Source organism: Trachypithecus francoisi, unplaced genomic scaffold, assembly GCF_009764315.1.
Source record: "Trachypithecus francoisi isolate TF-2019V2 unplaced genomic scaffold, Tfra_2.0 Lachesis_group0, whole genome shotgun sequence".
NCBI classification, from domain to species: domain Eukaryota; kingdom Metazoa; phylum Chordata; class Mammalia; order Primates; family Cercopithecidae; genus Trachypithecus; species Trachypithecus francoisi.
In genome coordinates, this window is record NW_022681453.1 from 20,072,665 (window position 1) to 20,084,689 (window position 12,025).

General features: G+C 47.7%; 1 long non-coding RNA gene across 1 annotated transcript in view; it reads right to left on the bottom strand.

The window, feature by feature from the left end:
- Window positions 1-6,215: 6,215 nt before the first annotated feature.
- Window positions 6,216-12,025, bottom strand: part of LOC117082673 — a 28,812-nt gene continuing 23,002 nt past the window's right edge. Inside the window, exon 3 of the long non-coding RNA XR_004436727.1 lies at window positions 6,216-6,253. This is a non-coding gene — a long non-coding RNA (uncharacterized LOC117082673). The remainder of the gene's footprint in view (window positions 6,254-12,025) is intronic.

Consider the following 12,025-nt stretch of genomic DNA (forward strand, 5'->3'; position numbering starts at 1 on the left):
TTTGGAGACTGTGACAGTAGAATAGAGGAAAAACTTCCAAGAATCCCATAGACAGCTGAAATGTTCATGAGTATCAAACAGAACAGGGATTAACTGCATGGACTGAACTAAAAGAAGACGGAAATAATCCTTTTATTTTGCTTAAAACATTGCTTATCTGGCAGGACGCGGTGGCTCAAACCTGTAATCCCAGTACTTTGGATGGCCAAGGCAGGCAGATCACCTGAGGTCAGGAGTTTGAGACCAGCCTGGCCAACATGGCAAAACCCCATCTGTACTAAAAATACAAAAATTAGCTGGGCGTGGTGGCACATGCCTGTAATCCCAGCTACTTGGGAGGCTAAGGCAGGAGAATCACTTGAACCCGGGAGGCGGAGGTTGCAGTGAGCCAAGATCATGCCACTGCACTCCAGCCTGGGAGACAGAGAGAGACTCCATCTCAAAAAAAAAAAAAAATTGCTTACCTTTTGTTTTTCAGAGCCAAGAAAACTTTCTTTCTTTCTTTTTTTTTTTTCAGACAGTCTCCCTCTGTCACCCAAGCTGGAGTGCAGTGGTGCGATCTCAGCTCACTGCAACCTCCGCCTAGCAGGTTCAAGCGACTCTCATGCCTCAGCCTCCCAAGTAGCTGGGAGTACCGGTGGACCACCACACCCAGCTACTTTTTTTTTTTTTTTGAGGTGGAGTCTCGCTCTGTCACCCAGGCTGGAGTGCAGTGGCACGATCCTGGCTCACTGCAAGCTCCGCCTCCCGGGTTCACTCCGCCTCCGGGGTTCTCACCTCAGCCTCCCGAGTAGCTGGGACTACAGGCGCCAACCACCACACCTGCCTAATTTTGTTTTTGTATTTTTAGTAGAGACGGGGCTTCACCATGTTAGCCAGGATGGTCTCAATCTCCTGACCTCGTGATCCACCTGCCTCCGCCTCCCAAAGTGCTGGGATTATAGGCGTGAGCCACCGAGCCTGGCCAATTTTTGTATTTTTTTTAGAGTTGGAGTTTTGCCATGTTGCCCAGGCTGGTCTTGAATTCCTGGCTTCTAGTGATCCGCCTACCTCAGCCTCCCAAAGTGCTGGAATTACAGGCATAAGCCACCCCACCTGGCCCTATTTTGAGCTATTTGCAGCTTTTAACAATTGAGTAACGTGTACTGCTATAAACAAAATTTGGAACATATTTCTCTGTACCTGATTTTTTCCAAATTTGGAAACTATTTGTGAGTATTCTTAACGTACACAATACATTTATTTGCATAAGTGCAATAAGAATCTGTTTTCTTTTGTAACAGGATACAATTGGAGACACTGGTTATTTTATCAAGGCTTTGACTGGAATGGCATGCTTTCAGACAGAAACACACTCCTTTAAGGAATCAAAGTTGACTTATAGGGCCAATAAAAGCCCCTAGGGAAAACTGGCACCTTGTCTACACAGTGCCTGTACAGGGTTCCTGACCTGTGATAAGTAAAGAATATCACTTTCTGACAGGCTTAGGAGCCCCAAGTTATCTTGGGACCTCAAGAGGAGACAAATTTACCCAAACTCACGTAGGTGTTAATATTTGACAGCACAAACCCAGGGCTGGGCTCAAGGCTTTAAAAAAAGTCTTATCTGATATTCCTTATAAAACAAAATTCCATAAAAGCCAATTACACAAAGAGCCTATGTGGCAAATAGTTATTCTTGCTGCACTTTATACAAATAATCAGGCCAAGCATAAGACTAAACCTTATTTTTGCAGACAAATCAATCCTACCATGATTTGTCTTTTGTGAAAATGGGGACTAGAGAGATGGAAATTATGTTTCAAGATAAACTATAGTACACTTGTTATTAGATTCTAGTCTTGCCTAATGTTTTTCAATTTTTATTATTTTCTACAGTTTTTTACTGAATTCTAAAATTTTTCCTGGCTACAAGTCTCCAAAATGTTTTCCTTTCTTTTCTCCTTCTTTCTTTTCCTTTTTTCCCTATTTTCTCTAATTTGAAATCACTGAAAATTAAGCTGTGCTTTCTTAAAGCCCTGTGAACTGAAAGTAGACAACTTAAACTTCAGAACAAAATAACAGCAACATATTTACATACATAAGCCACTTTCATACCTGCCTACCAGTGTATGGACTTCAGGGTAATATGGCCTATGTCAGTTTTCCAGGGTTGTTCTTTTTGTTGTTGTTGTTCGTGTGTTGTTGTTTTTCTCCCTTCCTCCCCCTATTTTCTCTTCACAGGACATGAGCCTTCACAACCTGCTAAAAATGATCTTTCCTAATAATGTGGGACCTACCCCTCTAGGAATAAAACATCCTACCAATGAGAGATCAGACAAAACCTGAGACCAGGGTCTCATTTTCTTTTTCTTTTCTTTTCTGTTTTTTTTTTTTTTTAAAGACAGAGTCTGGCTCTTGTCACCCAGGCTGGAGTGCAGTGGCACAATCTTGGCTCATTGCAGCCTCTGCCTCCTGGATTCCAGCAATTCTCCTGCCTCAGCCTCCCAGGTAGCTGGGATTACAGACGCCCACCACCACGCCTGGCTAATTTTTGTATTTTTAGTAGAGACAGGGTTTCACCATGTTGGCCAGGCTGGTCTCAAACTCTTGACCTCAGGTGATCCGCCCACCTCAGCCTCCCAAAGTGCTCGGATTACAGGCATGAGCCACCGCGCCCGGCCCAGAGTCTCATTTTCTTCTAAAATGCTTTCTCTAAAAGATTTTAAAAAGAAAAGGAGGCCGGGTGCAGTGGCCAGGCGCACTAAGGCATAAGTGACTATTTCCACTACCCTTCTTTCATATATATTAATAAATTGTATATTTAGTGAAAGGCTAATCAGAAACTCAAAGAATGCAATCGTTTGTCCCTGATCTACCTAGGACCTGGAAGCCACCTCCCTGCTTTGAGTTGTCCCGCCTTTCTGGACCAAATCAATGTATATCTTACAAATATTGATTGATGTCTCCTGTCTCCCTAAAACGTATAAAACCAAGCTGTGCCCCAGCCATCTTGGGCACATGTCATCAGGACCTCCTGAGTCTGTGTCACAGGCATGTGGTCTTCAGCTGAGGCAGGAGAATTGCTAGAACCCCAGAGACACAGGTTGCAGTGAGCTGAGATCGCACCACTGCACTCTAGCCTGGGCAACAGAGTGAGACTCCCTCTCAAAAAAAAAGATTATAGTAGCTCAACATATAGAAGTTAAAAATAAGTCAGTTTTGTAACCTCATCTTAGCTTTTGTTTGTTGGCTTTCTACTTAAAATTAATAATAATATTAACAATAATTTTAAGGAGTAATGAATGCCTGTCCATTCATATCTGGCCTGGAACAATTAATTGGCTGTAAGTCTCGTTGGCTCTAAGTCCCTTAACCACAGGGAATCCCACTGAGGGACAAGATGAACCCAGGGCAGGCAGCCATGCCACCTCAGCAATGTTATGAAAGAAAATTAAAATCTGGTGGCCATTGATGTTGCCTCTGGCAAATCTTGGCCGTAATAGGGAGAATGTAAACCAAAAATAAAATTTGGGCTGGGCGCGGTGGCTCACGCCTGCAATCCCAGCACTTTGGGAGACTAAGGCGGGAGGATCACAAGGTCAAGAGATTGAGACCATCCTGGCCAATGTGGTGAAACCCCATCTCTATTAAAAATGCAAAAATTAGCTGGGCATGGTGGCTTGTGCCTGCAATCCCAGCTATTTGGAAGGCTGAGGCAGGAGAATCACCTGAACCCGAGAGGCAGAGATTGCAGTGAGCCGAGGTTGCAGTGAGCCGAGGTTGCACCACTGCACTCCAGCCTGGCGACAGACTGGCGAGACTCCATCTCAAATAAATAAATAAAATAAAATAAAATTTGAAGGCCCCTGGCAACCATCTGAACAGACTTCCTTCTTGGCCAGGACACTCTAAAATTTAACCTGAAAGACTGGTTCAGGCCATGATGGGAAATGGGGGTTGGACAAGCCTCACTATATCCCTTCCCTCCAGCATTAACATCAACACAGACCTTAAGTCTGAGAGGAAACATTTACAATCTATTTTCTCTGAAACCTGCTACCCGGAGGCTTCATCTTCTTGTTTTTTGTTTTTTGTTTTTTTGAGACGGAGTCTCGCTCTGTCGCCCAGGCTGGAGTGCAGTGGCCGGATCTCAGCTCACTGCAAGCTCCACCTCCTGGGTTTAGGCCATTCTCCTGCCTCAGCCTCCCACGTAGCTGGGACTACAGGAGACTGCCACCTCACCCGGCTAGTTTTTTGTATTTTTTTTAGTAGAGACGGGGTTTCACCGTGTTAGCCAGGATGGTCTCGATCTCCTGACCTCGTGATCTGCCCGTGTCGGCCTCCCAAAGTGCTGGGATTACAGGCTTGAGCCACCGCGCCCGGCCAGCTTCATCTTCTTGATAAAACCTTGGTCTCCACAACCCCTTATCTTAACCAAGATAGTCCTTTCTACTGATAATAACTCTTTCAACACATCACAAATCAGAATATGTTTAAATCTGGCCGAGCGCGGTGGCTGACACCTGTAATCCCAGCACTTTGGGAGGCCAAGACAGGCAGATCACATGAAGCCAGGAGTTCAAGACCGGCCTGGCCAGCATGGTGAAACCCTGTCTCTACTAAAATATAAAAATTAGCCAGGCATGGTGGCACGTATCTGTAGTCCCAGGTACTTGGGAGGCTGAGGCAGGAGAATTGCTTGAACCCGGGAGGCAGAGGTTGCAGTGAGCCAAGATTGTGCCACTGCATTCCAGCCTGGGAGACAGAGCAAGACTCTGTCTCAAAAAAAAAAAAAAAAAAAAGTTTAAATCTACCTATGACCTGAAAGCCCCACCACCTCCCACCTTCAGGTTGTCCTGCCCTTCCAGATCAAACCAGTGTGAATTGTACATGTATCAATTGATGTCTCCCTAAAATGTAGAAAACCAAGCTGTGCCCAGACCATCTTGGGCACAGGTCGTTAGGACCTCCTGAGGCTCTGTCATGGCACATCATTAACATTTTTGGCAAAATAAATTTTCTAAATAGACTGAGACCTGTCTCAGATGTTTTGGGTTCATACCACCAACGCTCACATCTTATTCAGTTGTTCTCTTGCCTGCTAGCCAAACATTTAGGGCAGAAAAATTAAGGAAGAAAAAAATTAAATACAGAAAATTTGCAGTGAGCCATGATCACAGCACTGCATCCCAGCCTGGGGGACAGAGTGAGACCCTATCTCAAAAACAAGAAAACAAGAAAAAAAAAAAAAAAAGAGTTTAACTTAGCCTGCAAAACCAGCCCAGTGTCTCTTTTCTGTTTATCATGGGACATGAAAGCACGTGACTTTGAAATCAGCCGAACCTGAGTTCCACCACACTTCTGTTTCTTCCTCTTGTAAGCCATGAAATCTACAGCAAGTTAGCGAAAATTTCAAAGCTGCTGGTCCCATCTTTTTAAAATGAAAAAAAAAAAAAAAAAAAAGGCCGGTGTGGTGTCTCACGCCTGTAATCCCAGCACTTTGGGAGGCCAAGACAGGCGGATCATGAGGTCAAGAAATTGAGACCATCCTGGCTAACACGGTGAAACCCTGTCTCTACTAAAAATACAAAAATAATTAGCCGGGCATGGTGGCGGGTGCCTGTAGTCCCAGCTACTCGGGAGGCTGAGGCAGGAGAATGGCGTGAATCTGGGAGGCAGAGCTTGCAGTGAGCCGAGATCGCGCCACTGCACTCCAGCCTGGGCAACACAGCAAGACTCCATCTCAAAAAAAAAAAAAAAAAAAACAAATTAATTGGAAGAGTGAATGGATTAATTAAAATAAATCGTATCAATAAAGTTTCTGGAACATAGTAAGTCCTAACCTCCTAACCAAAAAAAAAAAAAAAAATCTACCCGTTAAATGTAAGGGTTCCTTTATTGTTTTTGGGTGGTAGTTTTGGTTTTTGTCAATTTTAGCTATGGAACACCCTGGTCTACAGGAGCTTGTAACTTAGAAGATTGAATTTAGAGGCTGGACGCAGTTGCTCAAGCCTATAATCCCAGCACTTTGGGAGGCTGAGGCAGGCAGATCACTTGAGGCCAGTAGTTCGAGACCAGCCTCACCAACATGGCAAAACCCCATCCCTACAAAAAGTACAAAAATTAGCTGGACCTGGTGGCACGCACCTGTAATCCCAGCTATTCAGAAGGCCAAGGCATGAGAATCACCTGAATGCGGGAGGCGGATATTGCAGTGAGTCAAGATTGTGCCACTGCATTCCAACCTGGGCGACAGTGCAAGACTGTGTCTCTGAAAAACAAACAAACAAACAAAAATTAAATTTAGAGAAACTCTTCTGTAAATGGTTTTCAAACATCAAATTTATTCAAAGTGAGAGTCACTAGAAGATTTTACTCACCCTCCTAATCTTTCCAGATCCTTCTGTCTTCCATCCCTATTCACAAGGGAGGAAGAGCTGAAGGTGCCCCACCCCCTCTTGCTCATTTCTTCACCAAAAAATGCAAAGTCTCTGACAACATGTAAACAGCCCAGGATCTGCTGCTAGTACAACCTGCATAAACCAAGTGCCTCTATTCCCTGACTGGGCAGGCCCCTACCCCAGTACCACCTCCATTAGATTGGACTCCATTTCTGACTGGGGACTCCATGCAGGGGCAGAGCTCATTTCTGAAGGAGCCTCAATGTTGGGGGGACCTTCTTATTGAGGAAGCTGGAAGGGAGCTATTTTAGCTATCTTTTTTTATTTTTATTTTTATTTTATTTATTATTATTATTATCTGAGACAGAGTTTTAATCTTGTTGCCCAGGCTGGAGTGCAATAGTGTGATCTCAGCTCACTGCAACCTCTGCCTCCTGGGTTCAAGCGATTCTCCTGCCTCAGCCTCCCAAGTAGCTGGGATTATAGGCATGCAGCACCACACCCAGCTAATTGTGTATTTTTAGTAGAGATGAGGTTTCACCATGTTGGTCAGGCTGGTCTTGAACTCCTAACCTTAGGTAATCCATCTGCTTCGGCCTCCCAAAGTGCTGGGATTACAAGCATAAGCCACCACGCTCGGCCGTAGCTATCTTTTTCAAGTTCCCTTGTGGCAGGAAGGTGTCTATCCTGGTGCAAGCCCACAGGTGGGCTCCCCTACAAGAGCCTGTCGTCACTCTCCAGCCTGCTGACCATGAGCCAAGGCCACCCAGGGTTGGGCAGAGAAAGAAGTGGGAAAGTGAGGGATCCCACCCACCACCTTAACCCAGGCAACGCGAAACCAGAAAGCCCCATCAAGGCTATCAGTTTGCCCTGCCTGCACCTGCCAGTGGCCTGGGTTTGAAACTCTAAGCAGGCAGCTCAGGGCTTGTCCCAAGGTCAGGCAGACCTGTGGATGAGCCCAGGCCCTGCCATCTCTGAACTGATCTAGCAGGAGTTATACCACCTCTCCCCGCTGCAGTGTTCTCAATTGTAAAATAATCATAATAATATGCCTGCCATGATGGAGGAGGAGAGATTCAATGAGCTATTCATTCGTGTCAGAGCCTGATGGTGAGCTGACACTTAATATGAAGTATGTGACTTCATACTTCCCCTGTTCCAATGATCTGGCCCACACGTCTTTGCCTCTGCTCCCACTGCTCTGCCCTGCTCTCCCTGCTCCAGCCACATTGAGCTTCTTGCTGTTCCTCGAATAAGAATGTGCCAGCCACTCTCTCATTTCAGGACTCTTGCACCAGCTGTTGTCCCAATGTCCCCATGGCTGTATCTGTCACTTCCATCAGGACTTTGTTCAAACATCAGCTTCTCAGTGTAGTCTTCTCTGACAACCCTACTTACTAATATCTGCCCACTCCTCCCCTTTCCCTGCTTTATTTTCCTGCAGTGACTTAACACTGGCTGACTCAATGGACCTGTTGTCTTCTCCCCATGAGAATGTCCACCCAGAGAGAGATGTGACTGTGCCTCTGCACCCAGCAGAGGGCCCAGATAGAGTGGGGTGCAATACACGTTTAGTGATGAAATAAATGACTCGTTCCAAGATTGCTCATAGATTGTAATGGAATCTGTGATGCTCAGGACTGGTTCTTGGCTGGAGAGAAGGGGAAGGGATTAAGGTAATGAAGGAAAGCTGCTCTCAGCAGGAGATAAGCTTTGGAGCACAAGGAGGGGTGCAGATGGACAGGAGAGAAGAGAAAGGGTGGTTCAGGTGCAGGGTGCAGACTAGGAAAAGGTCTGGTAACAGGACTGAACACGTGGTGTCTGGGGAGTGGGACAAAGCAGATGGGGACCAGGAGTAGGGCCAGACTGGAAGGGCACAAGTAGGCAAGGTCTCTGGGGATCTGTCTCAAATGGTCAGGAGGCACATGTCCCCTCCTAGGACTGAGATGAACCAAAAGAGACCCCCCACAGATGGGGCTATTACACTAGGCCCACCTATTGTGGGAGTGACCCCTGCAGAGTGCCCCTTCCCAGGAAGTCCCATGGCAATTATGGGCCTCAGTGGTACCCACTGTGGAGCTAGTGTGCCCCTGTGGGTCAGCTTTCTCTAAAGGCAGGCCACATCCCAGAGTGAGGAGAGGTCTAATGGGGTTATAGCCTTCAGCCTGGCCCAGCCCTGCTCCTCCATCCAATCGAAGGGGCTACTCTGGCAAAGCTCACACTGGTGGAGACATTAGGAAGTTCCCCTGCATAAGCATCCAGCTTGGACCTGTCCTCCCACATTGCAGGCAGTGGGTGGCATGACTGGCGCTGCCATGCGATTCCTGGAGACAGTGATTCAATGGACCTGGGGTCCCTGGGACCAGTTTCCAGGCAGTGTGAGAACACATAGCTGGCCAGTAGCCACACTCACCCCATCCACTCAAGTCAGGTGGGGAAGCCTCTGTGTGCTGAGTCCTTCTATCCACACCCAATGAGCATGACCCATGGCCCTCCTCCACTACCACAGAATACCCCTTCAAGAGATGCCAGGTCTCTGTTTCACATCATCCAAGGAGAGGAGAAGGAGCTGAGGCAAAAGATCCCACAATATCGAAGGCCCCCACCTTGGCCTTGCACAAGTGGGCTGACATCGAGGCGCAAACACTCCCATGAGGTCTGAACTCAAGAATAAGGACCTTTCCAGTAGATCATGCAGACAGAGCTTCGGAGCAGCAGTTCTCAGCCCCAGTTGCTGTTCAGAACCCCTGCAGGTGGAGCCCAGGCACTCACATTTTACAAAAGCTCCCCAGGTGAGTCCAGTGGGCAGCCAAGGCTGAGAACTGCTGCTTCTAGACCAGCATTGACCACAAGAGTTTTCTGGGAGGATGGAAATATTCCACCTGGGCTGTCCATAATAGTAGTCACTGGTCACATGTGATTATTGAACACTTGAAATGTGGCTAGTGTGAGTGGGGAACTGAATTTTAAATTGTGTTGAATTTTAATTCATTCCCATGCTATATGTGGCTAGTGGCTACCGTATGGCCAGTACGGTTCTAGACTGTAGACTGGCTCTGTGGCTGTGGGCAAGTTACTGAGTTTCTCAGACTTTAGTCTCCCGGCGAGGCCATGGGGGACATGCTGCCCAGTCCACAGTAGCTGTGGCATCCCTTTGTCCCTGTGCCCCATTGCCTAGCTGAGGGAGTTTTGGGGACGACCCAACCCCAGGGACCTGAGGCAAAACAAAAGGATGCAGGCCACAGAGCTGTCCTCAGAGCATTTGGGGAGAGAAGATGGGGCCAGATGCCCAAGAGGCCAGATCAAGGGATTTCCCTCTTCCATAGAGCCCTGAATTGTGCTGTGAACAGCCCAGAACAGTGTCAGAAAGAAAATAATTGATGACTTTCACTTACTGCAGAGTCACTCTACGCCAAAGGCCACATGAGTCTTAACCACAACCCACAACAAGGAGCAGTGCATTTTACTGATGGAGAAACTGAGGCACAGAGTTAGTGAGAAGCCAGGATTAAAACTAAGCCTGTCTGTCTGCAAACCTGAACCATTAATCTCAGTGCATCCATGAAGAAGGCCTAAGAACTCTGAAATGGTTCAAGCCCCAGAGGAACTTAAGAGAGCCTCAAGATTTTCACCTCAACAGCAGAGATGGGGGCCAAAACTGTCCCAAAGTGGCCAAACCCATACCAGAAAATCCTTTATTGTCTCATATTTCATCTTTCATCTTTTTTGTGTGTGTGTGGCAAGGTCTCACTCTGTCAGCCAGACTGGAGTGCACTGGTGCGATCTTGGCTCACTGCAACCTCCACATCCCGGGTTCAAGCAATTCTCATGCCTCAGCCTCCCGAGTAGCAGGGATTACAGGTCCATGGCACTACACCTGCTGATTTTTTTTTTTTTTTGTATTTTTGGTAGAGACGGGGTTTCACCTTGTTGGCCAGGCTGGTCTTGAACTCCTGACCTAAAGTGATCTGCCAGCCTCGGCCTCCCAAAGTGCTGGGATTACAGGTGTGAGCCACCATGCCCAGCCTGTCTTGTATTTCGTCTTAAACAATAAGTAAGTTTAGCATCTATTCCACAGTACAGCTGTGTCTTTTTTTTTCTTTTTAAGAGAAAGGGTCTCACTGTGTTGTCCAGGCTGGAGTACAGTGGTTATTCACAGGTGTGATCATATCGCACTACAGCCTAAACTCCTGGGCTCAAGTGATCCTCCTGCCTCACCTTCCCAAGTTATCTGGGACTACAGGTATATGCCATCGCACCAGGCACGACAGCCTCTTTTAAATATCAAATTAATATTTTAATGATGGACTAGTTAGCTCCAAGTTAGGCTGATATTCAGGAACATGCCCTATTTATGCTTTTATGGTTTCATGTCCTCCTCTCCATGAGTTTGAGAAGCAGGGTCACAGCTGGTCATTAAATGGGGCAAGCCAGTCAGGGCCAGGCCCAGAGAGGGCTTCGAGCACAGGGTTTCCAGAATTTAGGGAAGAGCTGGCATAAATGCCCATTGCCAGGCCTGTCAGAGTCTGATTTGGTGGGTCTGGGTGGGGCCAGGAGTCTGTATTTGTAACATGTCCCTTCGGTGATTCTGATGTAGTAGTCCTGGGACCTCACTATGAAAAAACAGGCCTGCCTTGCCCTCAAGGAGCAAGGCGACTGTCACCTGGCTATGATGCCCTGGCCAGGGACATAAGACTAGACAAGTCCCAACTCTGACCCCAGCTTGCTGGGGCCCTTGCTGGGGATGTAGTTAGGGGCCTCCCAGGAGGAAGTGGCTGGAGGCCTCCTTCACCTCCCCTTCCTCATCATGGCACACTGGCCTCCTCATTCCCCTCCCACAAGCCAAGCTCAGGCCCTCCTCAGGGCCTTTGCACAGCTATTCCCTCTGGTTGGCCTGCTCGTCCACCAGGTCATCATTCTGCTGGCTCATGATATTTCAGGCCTCAGCCTGAACGTCACCTCAGAGTCGCATCCTCTGACACCGCCCCAGCACCCTCTCATGCCTCTCTGCTCCTCACTCCTGACATGTTGTGAGTTTATCATTCATTTCCCCCTATGACTATGAGCTCCCTGAAGGCAGGGACCACACCCTACTGGTCACCGGTAAATGTGGAACACTTGGCCTTGGCCTGGCACAAAGAAAGGTCACTCAGATTTGTCTGACAAATCAATCCCCAGAATCAGTGAGCCTGCGTGCACCAGGGAATCCCTCCCACCATCTCCAGCGATGCTTCCACTCAGGGACTTTTCATAGGGTGGAGAACAGGGGATTCAATTCCACAAGCGTTCGGGGAATGCCAGCTGTGTGCCGGGGCCTGTGCTGGGGTCACCAGGCTCTAATGGAGTGGCAGGTGTATACCAGCCCCTAAGCCTGCCTCAGCGGAAGAAGCAGGTGACTAGCATCAGAGTCCTTGCTCCAAGGAAGCCAGAGAGGAAAAGGGCCACCAAGCAGGTTAAGCTCAGGGAGTGTCCTCATGGGGGTTCAAGCTCAGCACCAGGGGTGCCTCTTGGGTGGCAGGATCAGGGGTTTCTGAGAAGAGGAGGAGAAAGTATTTGGTGTGTTGAGGTGGTGTTTAAAGACAAGCAGATATTCCACAGTGACATGGGTGCCCCGGACCATGGGAGGACAAGGTGTGGGACGG